This window comes from Hemitrygon akajei, chromosome 7, assembly GCF_048418815.1.
Source record: "Hemitrygon akajei chromosome 7, sHemAka1.3, whole genome shotgun sequence".
Classification (NCBI taxonomy): domain Eukaryota; kingdom Metazoa; phylum Chordata; class Chondrichthyes; order Myliobatiformes; family Dasyatidae; genus Hemitrygon; species Hemitrygon akajei.
This window is the reverse complement of record NC_133130.1, coordinates 166,136,984-166,151,199: the sequence shown is the minus strand read 5'-3', so window position 1 is coordinate 166,151,199 and position 14,216 is coordinate 166,136,984. Positions and strand designations below refer to the sequence as shown.

At 40.7% G+C, this 14,216-nt stretch overlaps 1 protein-coding gene across 9 annotated transcripts in view; it reads right to left on the bottom strand.

The window, feature by feature from the left end:
* znf618 (zinc finger protein 618) overlaps positions 1-13,098 on the bottom strand; it is a 109,522-nt gene extending 96,424 nt beyond the window's left edge. For 6 of the 9 annotated variants that reach the window (XM_073052470.1, XM_073052472.1, XM_073052476.1 and 3 more), the window contains exon 1: positions 12,696-13,057. The gene's annotated coding sequence lies outside the window, so the exon portion shown is untranslated. Of the gene's footprint in view, positions 1-12,695 lie in introns of all 9 variants that reach the window. The other 3 variants (XM_073052471.1, XM_073052477.1, XM_073052481.1) reach the window with 3 other exon arrangements.
* Positions 13,099-14,216: the final 1,118 nt, after the last annotated feature.

Here is a 14,216-nt window from a genome sequence, read left to right as displayed (position 1 = left end):
TACGACACAGGAGAAATGTATCCATTGCCAGACATTTTCTTGTATGGCTTGAAGCAAAGCTACTTCATACTTATTTTAATATTATACATTTAAACTTAAGGCACGGCCTACAGAAGATGTCATAGTCATTGTCCATTGAATACTCTGGCAGCTCCAGGTAATTACTTTGCAGGATAGAAGGTAAATGAGAATACACTTAAGAACGAGAGGTTGGACAAACTTGAGTTGTTTTCCCTGGAACAGCGGAGGCTGAGGGGAAGATCTGAAAGATTTATATCATGAGGTGTAGGTAGAGAAGGCAGGCAATACTTTTCCCAGGGTTTAAACGTCCAATACCAGAGAGCATGCTTTTAAGGCACAAGGAGATACAAGAGGAAAGGATTTTTTTTTAAAAGTGGGTGAACCTCTGAAGCACTTCAGCTCCATCTGCCAAAAACGAAAATTCCCAGTGGCTAACCATTTTAATTTCTATTCCCATTTTCATTCCAAACCGTCATTCCAGGGCCTCCTCTTTTGTTATGAGGCCATCCTCAGGGTGGAGGAATAACACCTCATTCCATCTGGATAGCCTCTAACCTGATAGCATGAATGTCAATTTCTTTTTCCACTAATTTATTTTCACCTTCCCTACCTCTTCTCCCCTGCCTATCACTTACCCCCTTCTCCCATGGTCCACCCTTGTCTATCAGACTCCCCCTTCTCCAGCCCTTCATTTTCTCATCCACTAGGCTTCACCTATCATCTTTTAACTTGACCTCCCTCCCCCACCACCCAACTTTTTATTTTGGCTTCTTCCCCCTTCCTTTTCATTCCTAATGAAGAGCCTGAACCTGAAATACCAATTTATTTATTTCCATAGATGCTGCCTGACCTGTTGAGTTCCTCCAGCATTTTGTGTGTTGCTCTACATTTCAACCATCTGCAGAATCTGTTTGTATGTAAATTACCAGACTTTTCCCAAAATATCTTTCCTCAATGCAAACATGAGTAATCAAGAAAAGAAACAGTATTACACTCAGCTATTTTACAAGTATTTTAACTGAGACTTTAGCATTTCCTTTCCAAATACTGTACAATCACCATTTACAGAATGACATATTAATGAGGTAAAATAGAAACAAATGGTTCAATTTCTTGGATTAAAAATAAACAGTGCATAATTTTGAAGTTATTAGAGTGATCATCTATATTCTAAATATAATTTTTCCTTTATACAAATTAAACCATTGTAAAATGGGTTTATTAATCGCCATGGATGGCTCATTACACTAGCCTTTTGCTCACAGCTATCGCAAATATAGGACATTTAAAGCTTGGTTTCAGAAATGTAAGTATTAATAACATTTTTTGACAAATCTGCCTTTGTCATCTTTAGACTTCGCAGTACAATTAACTAAATAGTAATACTTGCTGCTGTAAAAAAAACTATAAAAATCTAAATCTGTTCCTCTTTTGCAGTATTTTTAATGGTCCCCATCAAAATCACAAAGGCATATTCATATTATGTGTACCAATAATTCTACCATGGACGGTCTGATCCCAAGCCCAGCTGTGAAAGCAGCAGGGTTGGACAGCAGAATCAGATTTATTATCACTGGCATGAGACATGACATTTGTTAGCTTAGCAGTTCAATGCAATACATAATATAGAAAAATAATTATAAGTAAATCTTATTCAGTATACTTTATGCAGTGTACATATATTGAATAGATTAAAAATCGTGCAAAAAATGAAATACTATATATTGGGGGGAAAAAGGTGAGGTAGTGCCCAAGGGTTCAATGCCCATTTAGGAATCAGATGGCAGAGGGGAAGAAGCTGTTCCTGAATTGCTGAGTGTGTGCCTTCAGGCTTCTGTATCTCCTACCTGATGGTAACAGTGAGAAAAGGGCATGCCCTGGGGTGCTGGAGGTCCTTAATAATGGACACTGCCTTTCTGAGACACCGCTCCTTGAAGATGTCCTGGGTACTTTGTAGGCTAGTGCCCAAGATGGTGCTGACTAAATTTACAACCCTCTGCAGCACTTTTCAGTCATGTGCAGTAGCCCCCTCCCCCCCCATACCAGACAATGATGCAGCCCATCAGAATGCTCTCCATAGTACATCTATAGAAGTTTTTGAGCATATTTGTTGACATACCAAATCTCTTCACACTTCCAATAAAGTACAGCTGCTGTCTTGCCTTCTTTATAACTGTATCGATATGCTGGGACCAGGTTAGATTCTCAGAGATCTTGACACTCAGGAACTTGAAACTGCTCACTCTCTCGACACTTCTGATCCCTCTGAGGATTGATACATGTTTCTTCATCTTACCTTTCCGGAAGTCCACAATCAGCTCTTTCATCTTATTGACATTGGTGCCAGGTTGTTGCTGCGACATCACTCTAGTTGGCATATCTCACTCCTGTATGACCTCTCGTCACCATCTGAGATTCTACCAACAATGGTTATATCATCAGCAAATTTATAGATGGTATTTGAGCTATGCCTAGCCACGCAGTCATGGGTATATAGAGAGAGTAGAGCAGTGGGCTATGCACACATCCCTGAGGTGCACCAGTGGTGACTGTCAGTGAGGAGGGGATGTTTATCACCAATCCACAAAGATTGTGGTCTTCCAGTTAGGAAGTCAAGGATCCAATTGCAGAGGGAGGTGCAGAGGACAAGGTTCTGCAACTTCTCAATCAGGACTGTGGGAATGATGGTATTAACTGCACATTCAGCTAGCAACCCCATCCAATAAAGTCCCAGACTACAAAAATGCCAGAGGCTCCAAAAACCTCATTCCTGGGAGAGGAAGGATCTTTGAAGATGAGCTACAACCAGGGACAGCTTGAAAGACCGGCCCAGGACAGAGGCCTATGGCAAGCAGCTGTCTGCAGCCTCTACCTCAGGAAGGGTGATGGACTTCAGCATGCATATCAATATGTGCATGAACAAAAACTTTGATCTGGAACCAGCAGATAAAAGTCTATGTAAATGATCCAACAGATTTATAATGGCAACACTGATATCTGGATCAACAAAATGCTAGAGAAACTCCGCAGGTCAGGCAGCATCTATGGAAAAGAGTAAACAGTCGATGTTTTGAGCCGAGACACTTCTTCAGGACTGGATATGCGTATTAGTTTTTCCTCCAAAGTATACCCCAGAAACAAAATGAGACACACTTATGTTTCCTAAATACAGTACATTACCCATTTATAGTATTCATCCTCCAATTAGTTTGTCAACTTCTCTATACTGCACTCTTAAAGTTTAACCTTAAAATAATACAGACCAACTACTATAGTCTTTTAGGGCTACAATTTCTGAACATGGGGAATTCAAAACTAGAGGACAGAGGAGCAACGAGAGGGGAAAGATTTAATTAAAAAACCCCAAGAGGTAATTTTTCCCATGAAGATGGTTTGTATGTGGAATAAGCTGCCAAAGGAAGTGGTTTGAATTCACATGGAATAGGTACCTAGAAAACAAAGGTTTAGAGGATTTGGTCAAATACAACTAAGCCTAGATGGACACTTGGTGTGTACAGACTGGTTGGGTTGAAGGGCCTGTGTCTGCCTTTAACACTGTATAACTTACTGCAGTTATTTAAGGTTTGTTATTTCAATCGTGATTAAATTCTGGACTAGAAACAATGAATACGTATTTTAAATGATAGAGGAGGTTATGTGAAAGAGAAAAAGCACATTTGGAAAAGCCAAACTATAACAATTCTCAGTTTATAATCTTAATTGCTCCCAACAGTAAAAGACTTGTCATGATCAGTTCTTCACCCAAATTCAAATTACCCTCCAGGCACAAATTTGGGAAGAAAAAAATATCATTAATGTAATGCAGTGTTTGTCACACAATATTTCACAAGCCTACCATTAGTCTTTACTGAACTCCCAGCCACAACACTGCTCATTATTCAGCCCTGAACTAGTTTCTTATCCAGTTACTCCCACGTGAGATTTTAAAATGTTGTACATTTTCTAACCATTCCCCATTTTTTAATGTACAAAAACACAAATTATATTGCTTTTCAAAACTTGAACAAACCTCGCAATAACAGTTTTCCAGTTTGGATGAGTGTTTTGATGACATGCCCTCTTCTCATTGTTACCATCAGGCAGGAGGTACACAGAAACAGCTTCTTCCCCTCTACCATCCAATTTCTAAATGGACATTGAACCCATGAACACTACCTCACTACTTTTTCTTAATTTCTGGTTTTGCATTATTTATTTTAAACTTAACTATTTATATACTTACTGTAATTCACTTTTATATACATCATGCATTGCATTGTACGGCTGCCACAAAGTTAACAAATTTCATTACATATGCCGGTGATTCTGACTTGCACACGTTGACTTTCATACATCACCTGACAATCTAGTGTCAATTGCAATCCTTTCTAATAGTGTCATGGAGCAATATTGCACAGAAACAGGTCCTTTGGCTCAATTAGTCTGTGTCAATTCATTAATATGCTTAGTCCCATCAACCTGCAACCGGACCACAGCCCTTCTTACCCCGCCCAGATATGCCCCATCCAAATTTCTTTTAAATGTTGAAATTGACCCTACATCCACCACTTCTGCTGGCAGATTGTTCCACACTCTCACCATCCTGAGTGAAGAAATTTCCCTTCATATTCCCCTTGAATATTTTACCTTTCACCCTTAAACACATGACCTCTAGCTGTAGTCTTGCACAACCTCAATGGAAAATGCCTGCATTTATCCATCTATACCTTTTGCATACTTATCAAATCTGCTCTCAATCTTTTACGTTCTAGGGAATAAAGTCCAAACCTATTCAACCATTCCCTATAACTCAGGTCGAGCAACATCTGCAAATATGCTAATCCAGTTTACTACATCATCCAGATCATTACTCTAAATGACAAAGGACCAAGCACAGATCCCAATGGCACAAACCTGACACAGGCGTCTAGCCCATTTCTGCCACTTCATTCAATCTAATGTGTTGTTTAAATACTGGGCTTTCATGACATTTACAACTGAACTCTGCTCTTTTTTTAAAAAAAACATTACTGACCCAGAGATACTACAATGGATTGCCTTCCACTTCTCCAGCCCAGTAAGGATTAGATTGAATTTTAGGAAAAACACCAAAAATATCTTTCTTTTACAGACTCCACAAAAAGCAGTGTTTCTTTTTATATTTTCTGGATCTGGGTGCCGCAGGTAAAGCATCACTTATTATCCATCACTAACTGAATTGAGTGATTTCTGTGGTATTTAAGAGGTAAACCACTTTGGTAGGTCAGGGGCCATTCACAGACCTAACTAGCATTAAGGCTGATTTATATTTGTGCGTCACATCTACGCCGTAGGTATCGCATACCCTACACCGTAGGGTGACATTTGTACTCTTTCAATCTTATTGACATCTTTTCTATAGGTAGGTGACCGAATCTACACACAATACTCTCAATAAACTAGGTCAATTGCTTTTCGGTGCTCAGCTCAACTGTTAAAGGATATTATGAGGGGAAAAAACTTCAGAAGGTATACATAAGAGACTTGAGCATTACATCTTCTCAAAGATTTTGTGAAAAGTGTCAATGTTTGATACTTTCTCTGAATTAAACTATTCTCATAAAGTTGATCTGGCAAGCAGTTTGAAGACGTTATGCAGCTTGAAGCTATTCTAAAAATACTATTTCTGCAATGGATATTTGTCTCCAACCTAAATCTCAGCATCCTAAGGGACAAATTCTGCAGTTGCTTGTTATTATGCAAACACTTGTACATGAAAGATTTGAAGAACACATTAGCACATGAAGAGTGGCAGGACATACATTTTCATATTTTTCACTTAGTTGCACCTGCATCTTATTACTTGTATAACTGCTGCCAGCAACTGCGAGCAGTGCTTCAGATTTATGTACTATTTCAAGATCCTCCGCAAGGTATTTAACAAAATTCCAATCAAAATCCAATTAGTTGATTATGTGAAACTGCAAAGACCAGCAAAAATCCAGCAAAAGCACAAGAAATTAGCTAAAATGTAGACAGCTAATAGGCAAGGAGGTGGGGGTAGAGAAGAACAATTCCAAGTTGAGTGGCTGCGTTCTATGTTGGGAATGAATATTCATTGCACTTGGATCCCAAAGCACCAAATTTATCAAATTTGAAACATCGAAAATTAAGATGAATTAAATCAGACACAACACAGGATGTCAAACATTCTTCAATCGTGTTATTTATGAACAAATAGGGATCATTGGCCAACTGGAAAGATTATGATTTTTTTCTCTCAAATATTTTTATGATTTTTAGCAACTTTCTAATTTTAGCTTTATCTTGTACACTTGCACAAATAGGTCAATGATTTTAGTAACCCATATAATTTACACCCTCACCAAACTCAAAAGCCTATTTTTCTCTGAAGTTTTGACACACATCAATGTTACCCTAATGTCACTTTGACATGCACACCATTTCATCCATTTTTAAAAACTCAAATTGAGATAACCAGAGACTTTACTAAAGGGCCAGGACAGTAAGTTTCAGTTTTCAATATTAAAAATAGTATAGTAAAAGCTCCAGAAAACATAGCCTACATAATATATGCTAGAGCCTTTTCAATTTCCTTCATAGTCACATAAACACTCAAACATTTGGGTCTATTAGATCAATCAGAACTGACTGAAATGTGTCCAGTACAATATAGCAGCCATTTTAATTTGCCACAACAATCCTTAGTATAAAACATTTTCAGCATTTAGTCAGGAAGGGGCCTCTCTTTCACTAAACTGAAAGATAATTTCTGTTAACAGGGCTATTCTTCTTCGCTGCGTTTATATATTCAAATTTTACATTTTCTCCCATAACATTTTATCAGCTCCACCCTCATTCAATGAATAAGTGCTGTGCACAAAATCTTCCTGAAACTGTCTGCTATGGAATATACCAAACAGCTCTTTTCCTCATAAATTGCAGATTTTATAGCTCACCACTAATCATATAATTCCACTGGAAATTAAATGAAACCAGCACTGTTTCATTTTTTTTTAAGAGATACAGCACGAAACAGGCCCATCCAGGCCAACAAGCTGCACAACCCAGCAACCTACCGATTTAAGCCCAGCCCAATCACAGGACAACTTAACCTGCTAACTTTGGGCTGCAGAAGGAAACTGGAGCACCCAGAAATCCACCCACACACAGGACAGAATGTACAAACTTGCTTAGATGATAGTGGAATTGATCGCGGACCCTCCGAGTTGCAGTAATGTCATGCTAACCATTACTATACCGTGGAACCTCACTTAGTCATGTTCTCCAGATTTAAAGAATATTTTGCATTGGGTGACAAAAGGTCATTGATTCTTGGAGGAAAGGATATTTCCACATAAATATTAAGCAGGCTGGGTCTATTCTAACTGGAGTTTGCAATAAATGATCCTATTGAAAGATTAGATTCAGAGAGGATACTTCCTGCTATGGGGAAGCTTCATGATTTAAGGGAGAAATCTGGTAAAACCTATTTCATGATGAATGATAATCTTTTGAATCCTCTTCCAAGAGAACTGTGGGGATTGAGAATAGCGTCTATACTTAGCCAAACAAATATTAGGAATTTTGGAGAGCTAAACCCACAATTCTATTTATAATTAGGATAAAGTGATATAAAATGCAAGTCAAATTTGCATTTTAATTCAGAGAACATTTTTGGGTTACTTTCTGCAAATGCAACCAATTCTCATGTAAACTTAAAGCAATAGGCAGAACAAGCACACAACATTCCCAAGCTGCAGTGGAAAGCACACTGGTTGAGCTGCTCAAATCAAGCACCAAATACAGCTTATAATAACAAGCTCACGTTTGACCAGAACCATGAGCAGTGGATACAAGTGCTGCTACTGCTTTTCAATGTAAGTCAAATGTTTTCCATCTCAGCTCTCATTGTAACACAAGCCCAAAACCACTACTGATGTTCCTTCATGACAGATTCATTAGATATGAGTGGCTGTTCTGCACAAGACCCTAGACATTTGACCCTTCCTGCAGTATACTGGTTGTTAACTGCTTATTGGTCATCTTTAGCTTCAGTGTCAGAAAAATCACAATTTGGCACAAAAAGAAGACAGTGAGCATCTCCAAGTAGAATCTAAAATGTACTCTGGAGCTCTCATTTACAGCATTCTGGGACAGAATAATTGTCAACTGCAAACATTTCTACCGATCGTCTTCAAGTTCAAATTTAATTGTCACTCAACCATTCTTAAATACCCATGAACATAACCAAATGAAACCAAGTTCCTCCGGGAGCAAGGTGCAAAAAACAGCACCAACAGTCACACTCAGCACAAAGCACATACAAGACAGCAGTGAACATACAATCACAGACAAAAAATAATCTAGCCCAAGTCCCGGAGTGTCATGTCCTGCAGATTGATGGTGCATGAATGTTGTCAATAACAACAAGCCCACAGCAGTCCAATCAAGTTATCACAACTAAAAACCAAACACATTCAGACTTGTATTACAATGACATGTTTCAAATGCAAGACTAAGTTACAAGCAATTTAGAACTTCTGAAATTTAATCTCTAATGTATTTAAGAAATGTCAGATTAAACCAACTCCTAAGTCCATGCATTTATATATAAGAGATCTTCAATTGAACACAAATATCTTAATGTGCTGCTTTGGAAACAGAACTATCCTGATATAGAACATCACTTTTACCTGAGCTTGAATAGTTTGTATTTCACGCTCAGATTTACCCACTCACCCTATTCCACAACTTCTTAAAAGCAACAATTCATGAAGTAACTTACATTATCTTTTCTAACATTCCCACTCAGCTCAGTCATAACCAATGTTAATGAACAAATCAGTGTTTCATCCCCAAATGTGTGTGAAACAAACATCCCACAAACAAGTGCTGGAAGTGGCATCAATGCCACTTAATTACATTTCCTCATGAGACTGTTAATGGATGTACAACACTTATAGACTACTACTCACAGCCACACTCAATGAGGGCATAGTAGACTTGAAGGCAAAGGAAGGATGTCTAAAGTCAAACAAATAGCAGCAGGCAAGTGGTGAGGACAGATGGTTTCAAAGTAAAGCAATGAAAATTTTCACCATTTAGAGCTTTTGGGAAAGCCGCTAGTTTTGGAGAGAAGTGTTTATGTGCTAGGTGGAAAAGCAAATACCACTGAAAAATTTGTGGAGGAAGGCACAGCTCCTAATCTGCTCTACCATTCAAATGATAACCACCTTTACACCATTTTCCCCACATCCCTCCTACATCCAAAAAATGTATTAATGTTTTTGAAAGTAATCACTGATCGAGAATCCAAACATATCTGGAGTACGAAATTCCAGAATCCCCACCCCAATTCAAGAAATGTCTCATTTGCCTGAAATGTTAATTCCTTATTTTGACACTGACACACCTCCCCAATTCCAGACTCCTCAGCCAGGGGAAATATTCATTCACCTTGTGGAAATTTCAAATACTCTGTACATCCCAACCATCTTTCTTTTAAATGCTAGAGAATCTTCCTGCACTCCCTCTAAAGAATATTATCCTTCTTCAGATAAGAGCCCAAAAAAAGTATAAACTAACTTGGTATCAAAAAGGCAACACATGATGTTACTCTAATGTGCAAGCCCTCCTACAACAGAGGGAAATGTGGAACTTGGCTTCCTAATTGGTAATTAGACTCGCACATTAAAGACAACTACCGTAGATTCCGGACTACAGAGCGCACCTGATTTTTAGCCGCTGGCACTAATTTTAGAAATAAAATCATTTTTTTAAATGTAAAGACCGCACCGGATTTTAGGCCGCACCGGATTTTCGGCCGCAGGTGTCCCACGTTGTAATATGAGATATTTACACAGAAAGATATTACACGTGAGGATTTTTTTAACTTTTAATTAAATCCATATGGTAACAAAAACAAATACATATTGCAAATGCTTTTTTTCGAACCGTGCCCGTACGCGGCTACTTTTAAATATACGTTGCGTATACTTCTTTACTGAACAACATTCCAATATCTCCTAACGACTGGTAAAAAATATATATACTGCAGCCTACCAGGAAAAGTTATTGATACCTTTAACTTAAAAGCAGAGTTCGCTCGGATCCAAAGCCGCTCGCGGAATCCGCTCCCCCCTCCTTTCCGTTTCATCGCAAACGGCATTTAAAAGCAGATTTCGCTCAGATCCAAAGCCGCTCGCGGAATCCGCTCCCCCCCTCCTTTCCGTTTCATCGCAAACGGCATTTAAAAGCAGATTTCGCTCAGATCCAAAGCCGCTCCGCCGCTCGACCCCCTCCTTTCCGTTTCATCGCAAACGGCATTTTCCCACAAGACGCCGCGAAACCGGGTGTGTCGTCATAGCATCCCGCGATGTAGTACAGAAAACAAATATAGTTTAAACTAAGAGGGTAGGTAGCACAATGCTTCGAGTGTTTTCCATGTTGATGAGGGTGAGTACAAATGACTGATTTACAATAATTTAATTGTGAAAGTGCGCTTGATTTATCGTACAATTTCATTGGACCTCTGTGAACTACTCATCAATTTTATTGGTCTACTGTTACGAGGCAAAATGTTTACGAGGCGGCATGAAAAAAAAATGCATTAGCCGCTCCGGATTATTGGCCGCAAAGTTCAAAGCTGTTCAAAATGTGGGAAAAAAGTAGCGGCTTAAAATCCGGAATCTACGGTAAGTCCTTCTGAACCTCAACCATCTCAACTGTATTTGCTTCTAAAACAATGAAAACCACGAGGTTACTCAACTTTGTTGTTCACCTGCCAACTGTTGCTCAACAACTTACTAAAATACATATTCCCTACTTAGTATGTTGTCAGCAAACTCAGAAATCTTACACTTGGTCCCCTAAAGCCTAATAAGTGAAGTAGACTACGAACAGTCAGGGCACAAGCAACAAATCCCAAGTTATTTAACCTGGCATGGCCTATGAAATGTGCTCTAAACTCATTCAAATACTTATGGAAATGTAAATAGACACATGCCAGAAATAGGCTAGGTTAACAAAATTGCATGGTATGCACATTCTCCCCAAGCCGTGGGTTTCCTCTCACATTTCGAAGATTTGTGGACTGGTAGGTTATCTGATCACATGGATACGATAGGGTAGCACATGCATATTGAGCCAGTAAGGCCTGTTACCATGCTGAATCTCTACATTAAAACTTCCAGTCTGTAAAAACACACATGAAAACAGAATGCAATATCATAGCAGGCTTAGAATTTATTAGCTAATTGACTGGATTTCCCCCCCCCCCCCCAAAATTTATTACTAGAAGGCAGATATTGGCTGCAATGTCACCCTTAAATATCCATTGATAATTCCTTCCAAAACGCAGGACGACATTAAGTTGGGTCTTGAATCACATCTTAACCAAAGGATCACTAATTTCCTTCCCTGAAGGATGTGCAGAAATCAGAACATGCAGTTTAGCTCCAAGATAGGTAAAAGCAAGCTGGTGTTGCACACATCTTCACTGAAACTACCTTCATTTTAAAAATTCATTTAACCACCCAAATTTAAATTCATCAACTGCTTTGATCTGACTCAAACATGTCTTTGGATCAACAGTTTCAACCATTGAGGCTGCCTCTTCAGTTATGACCAACTCCACACATTCACAACATTTCAAGTAGTGCTTTTATTATATAAAAAATGCTGGAAACCCAGAGGGACTGAAAGGAAGAACAAAAGGTAAAACTAGAAAGGAAGGAAAGATGAACTGATAGAAGTTTCAAAAGCAAAGCAGCAACAGCCACAATACAAGACATCTAAGTATGCATGGGAATTCCTGCTAAATATTTCTGGTGTTTTGTTTTTCTTCCATAGTTATAGCCCCTATTGTTTTGATTTTGAATTAAACACAAATATGAGACATTTGAAACTTGGGGAAGTGCTCTAATAGCAATCTTTCAAAGCGCAATATTATAGCCTCCAGGTTCAAATGAATTAATAAATTCAGATAATAGTTGTTGCGCCCATAAATAGATATCCATTTACTTATCACATTACCATCGTCTTTTGCTTTGCACCACTATCTCTCATCACTTAATCTCTCCTGTCTCCAGCACTATCACCCCTTTGTTTTCTTCCCTTCGCCCGCTCTTCACTTCTTCATCGCTGTTTGTTTTGCGATTTGACAAAAAATCATGGACGTTTTCCCATGCTGCCGAACAGTTATTTCTAACATTTTATTTTTATTTCAGACCTTGATCATCTGCAGCATTTCACTTCTTGCGCGCTAACAAGGTGTATACAGCTTTGAAAAACAATCGTGCATTGCTTTAGGAATTAAATATTTCATTCAACACAATACAGCCTCGAAACAAAAGCAAACGAGAGGCAGCACCAACACTATTCTCCTGCAACCGTTTGCTAGTCTCCCCACTGCAGGAGACACCCTGGTGTAGTAATCCGGAGGATGCGGCAGTTTAATTTGAATTAAACCGTTTAGGGCAGGTTGCCCTTCGGGTTATTGAAGAGAACAGATAAAAAGTGAAGCTCAGTGAGCGGTTGGAGGTGAGGTGTGTGCCCAGGACTATGCTAGGCCAACCCCCCGCCCCCCAGCCTGTCCCCCCGCCTCCCGTGCTGCAGGCCACACACACCCCTTTGTTGTGGCCGAGTCCCGCCCGTGTCCCCCCCGTCATTACCTCCTCCGCTGCGGGTCGCCGTACAGTGGGGCCCGACTCTGTGCTCCAGGTGCTCGGGGCCGGAGCCACCGCGCTCCGGGGAGCCTCGGCTTTGTGGTGCCGACACACGAGGTGAAGCGGCCGGGGGCACGGCCGCATCCTACGGCGCCAGGCCCCGGGGCGGCGGGAGGCGGCACCCCTCCGAGCGAGGAGTGGGGAGGGGGGAAGGAGCCAGTTACAGGCGTTGTTGGCCTAGGGGAGAGCGCGGACAGCTGGGCATGCTGTGAAGGAAGTGAACGAGGGAGAGCGCGGGTGGGCGAGCACCGTCCCAGGCTCAGATACTAACCATGGGCAAAATGGCCGGCGGACCCACTCCGGAAACGGAAAATGGCCGCCTCGCTCTAACCCCGCCCCTCGTGTTGACGTCTAGGGCGTGGCTGGCCAATCGCAATGCAGTTTGTCGGGCGCACGTGATTACGACCCGGGGTATATATATCGCTTGGAGTATTTGACGATGGGAAAAGTGCCAAAGCGATTTACGGCTGGCATTTAGCGCCGTGACTGGGCATGCGCCGTCTTAACCCGGCTTTTAAATCTGCGCATGCGTCCCGCTGCCGGCTGAATTCGCGGTGTCGGAGGTGGCTGCTGTGGTCCTGAGGATGGAGTCGACGGGCCTCTGGTGACAGGCAGTTGGCCACATCGGGTCTGTGGCGGCTCCGAGTCCAGCAACGTTGCCCAGCCCTTTGACTTCCCCTTTAGTATGAGGATGTGACCATTCGGCCCTTTCACACAATTCAAACCCACGGTCGTTTAACCCTTCATGTGTACCACAGAAAGCATCCAATATGGATGTATAATGGCTCAGTCCGGCAACTTAGTCTGTGGCCACAAGGAACTGCAGAGAGTTGTGTACAGGAATTACCACATCACTGGAATCACCTCCATGGACTCTGTCTACACTCCCCAATGCCTCCGTAAGACAGCCAGACCCTCTCATCCCGGGCCTCCCACTTTGCAGGAATCTGTCATTAAGGACCACCATTGTCAAGGTCTTACACCCTTCTCATTGCTACCATCAGGTAAGAGGTACAGAAGCCTGAAGGCACTTCAGGAACAGCTTCTTCTCCAATGCCATCAGATTTTAAGGCTGATGAGCCCATGATCACCACCTCATTATTTTCCCCTCTATTTTGCATTATTTTTATAATTTATACTTACTGTAACATAGTTTTGTTTATTATTATGTATTGCTATGTACTGTTGCCACAAAACAACAAATTTCACAAAATGAGGAAATCTGCAGATGCTGGAAATTCAAACAACACACACAAAATGATGGTGGAACGCAGCAGGCGAGGCAGCACCTATAGGGAGAAGCACTGTCAACGTTTTAACAGTGTCAACAGTGCTTCTCCCTATAGGTGCTGCCTGGCCTGCTAAATTTCACAACCTATGCCTGTGATATTAAACTTGATTCTGATTTCCATTTCCCATCGGGAGATACAAAGGCCTGAAAGTATATATCACCAGGGTCAAGGACAG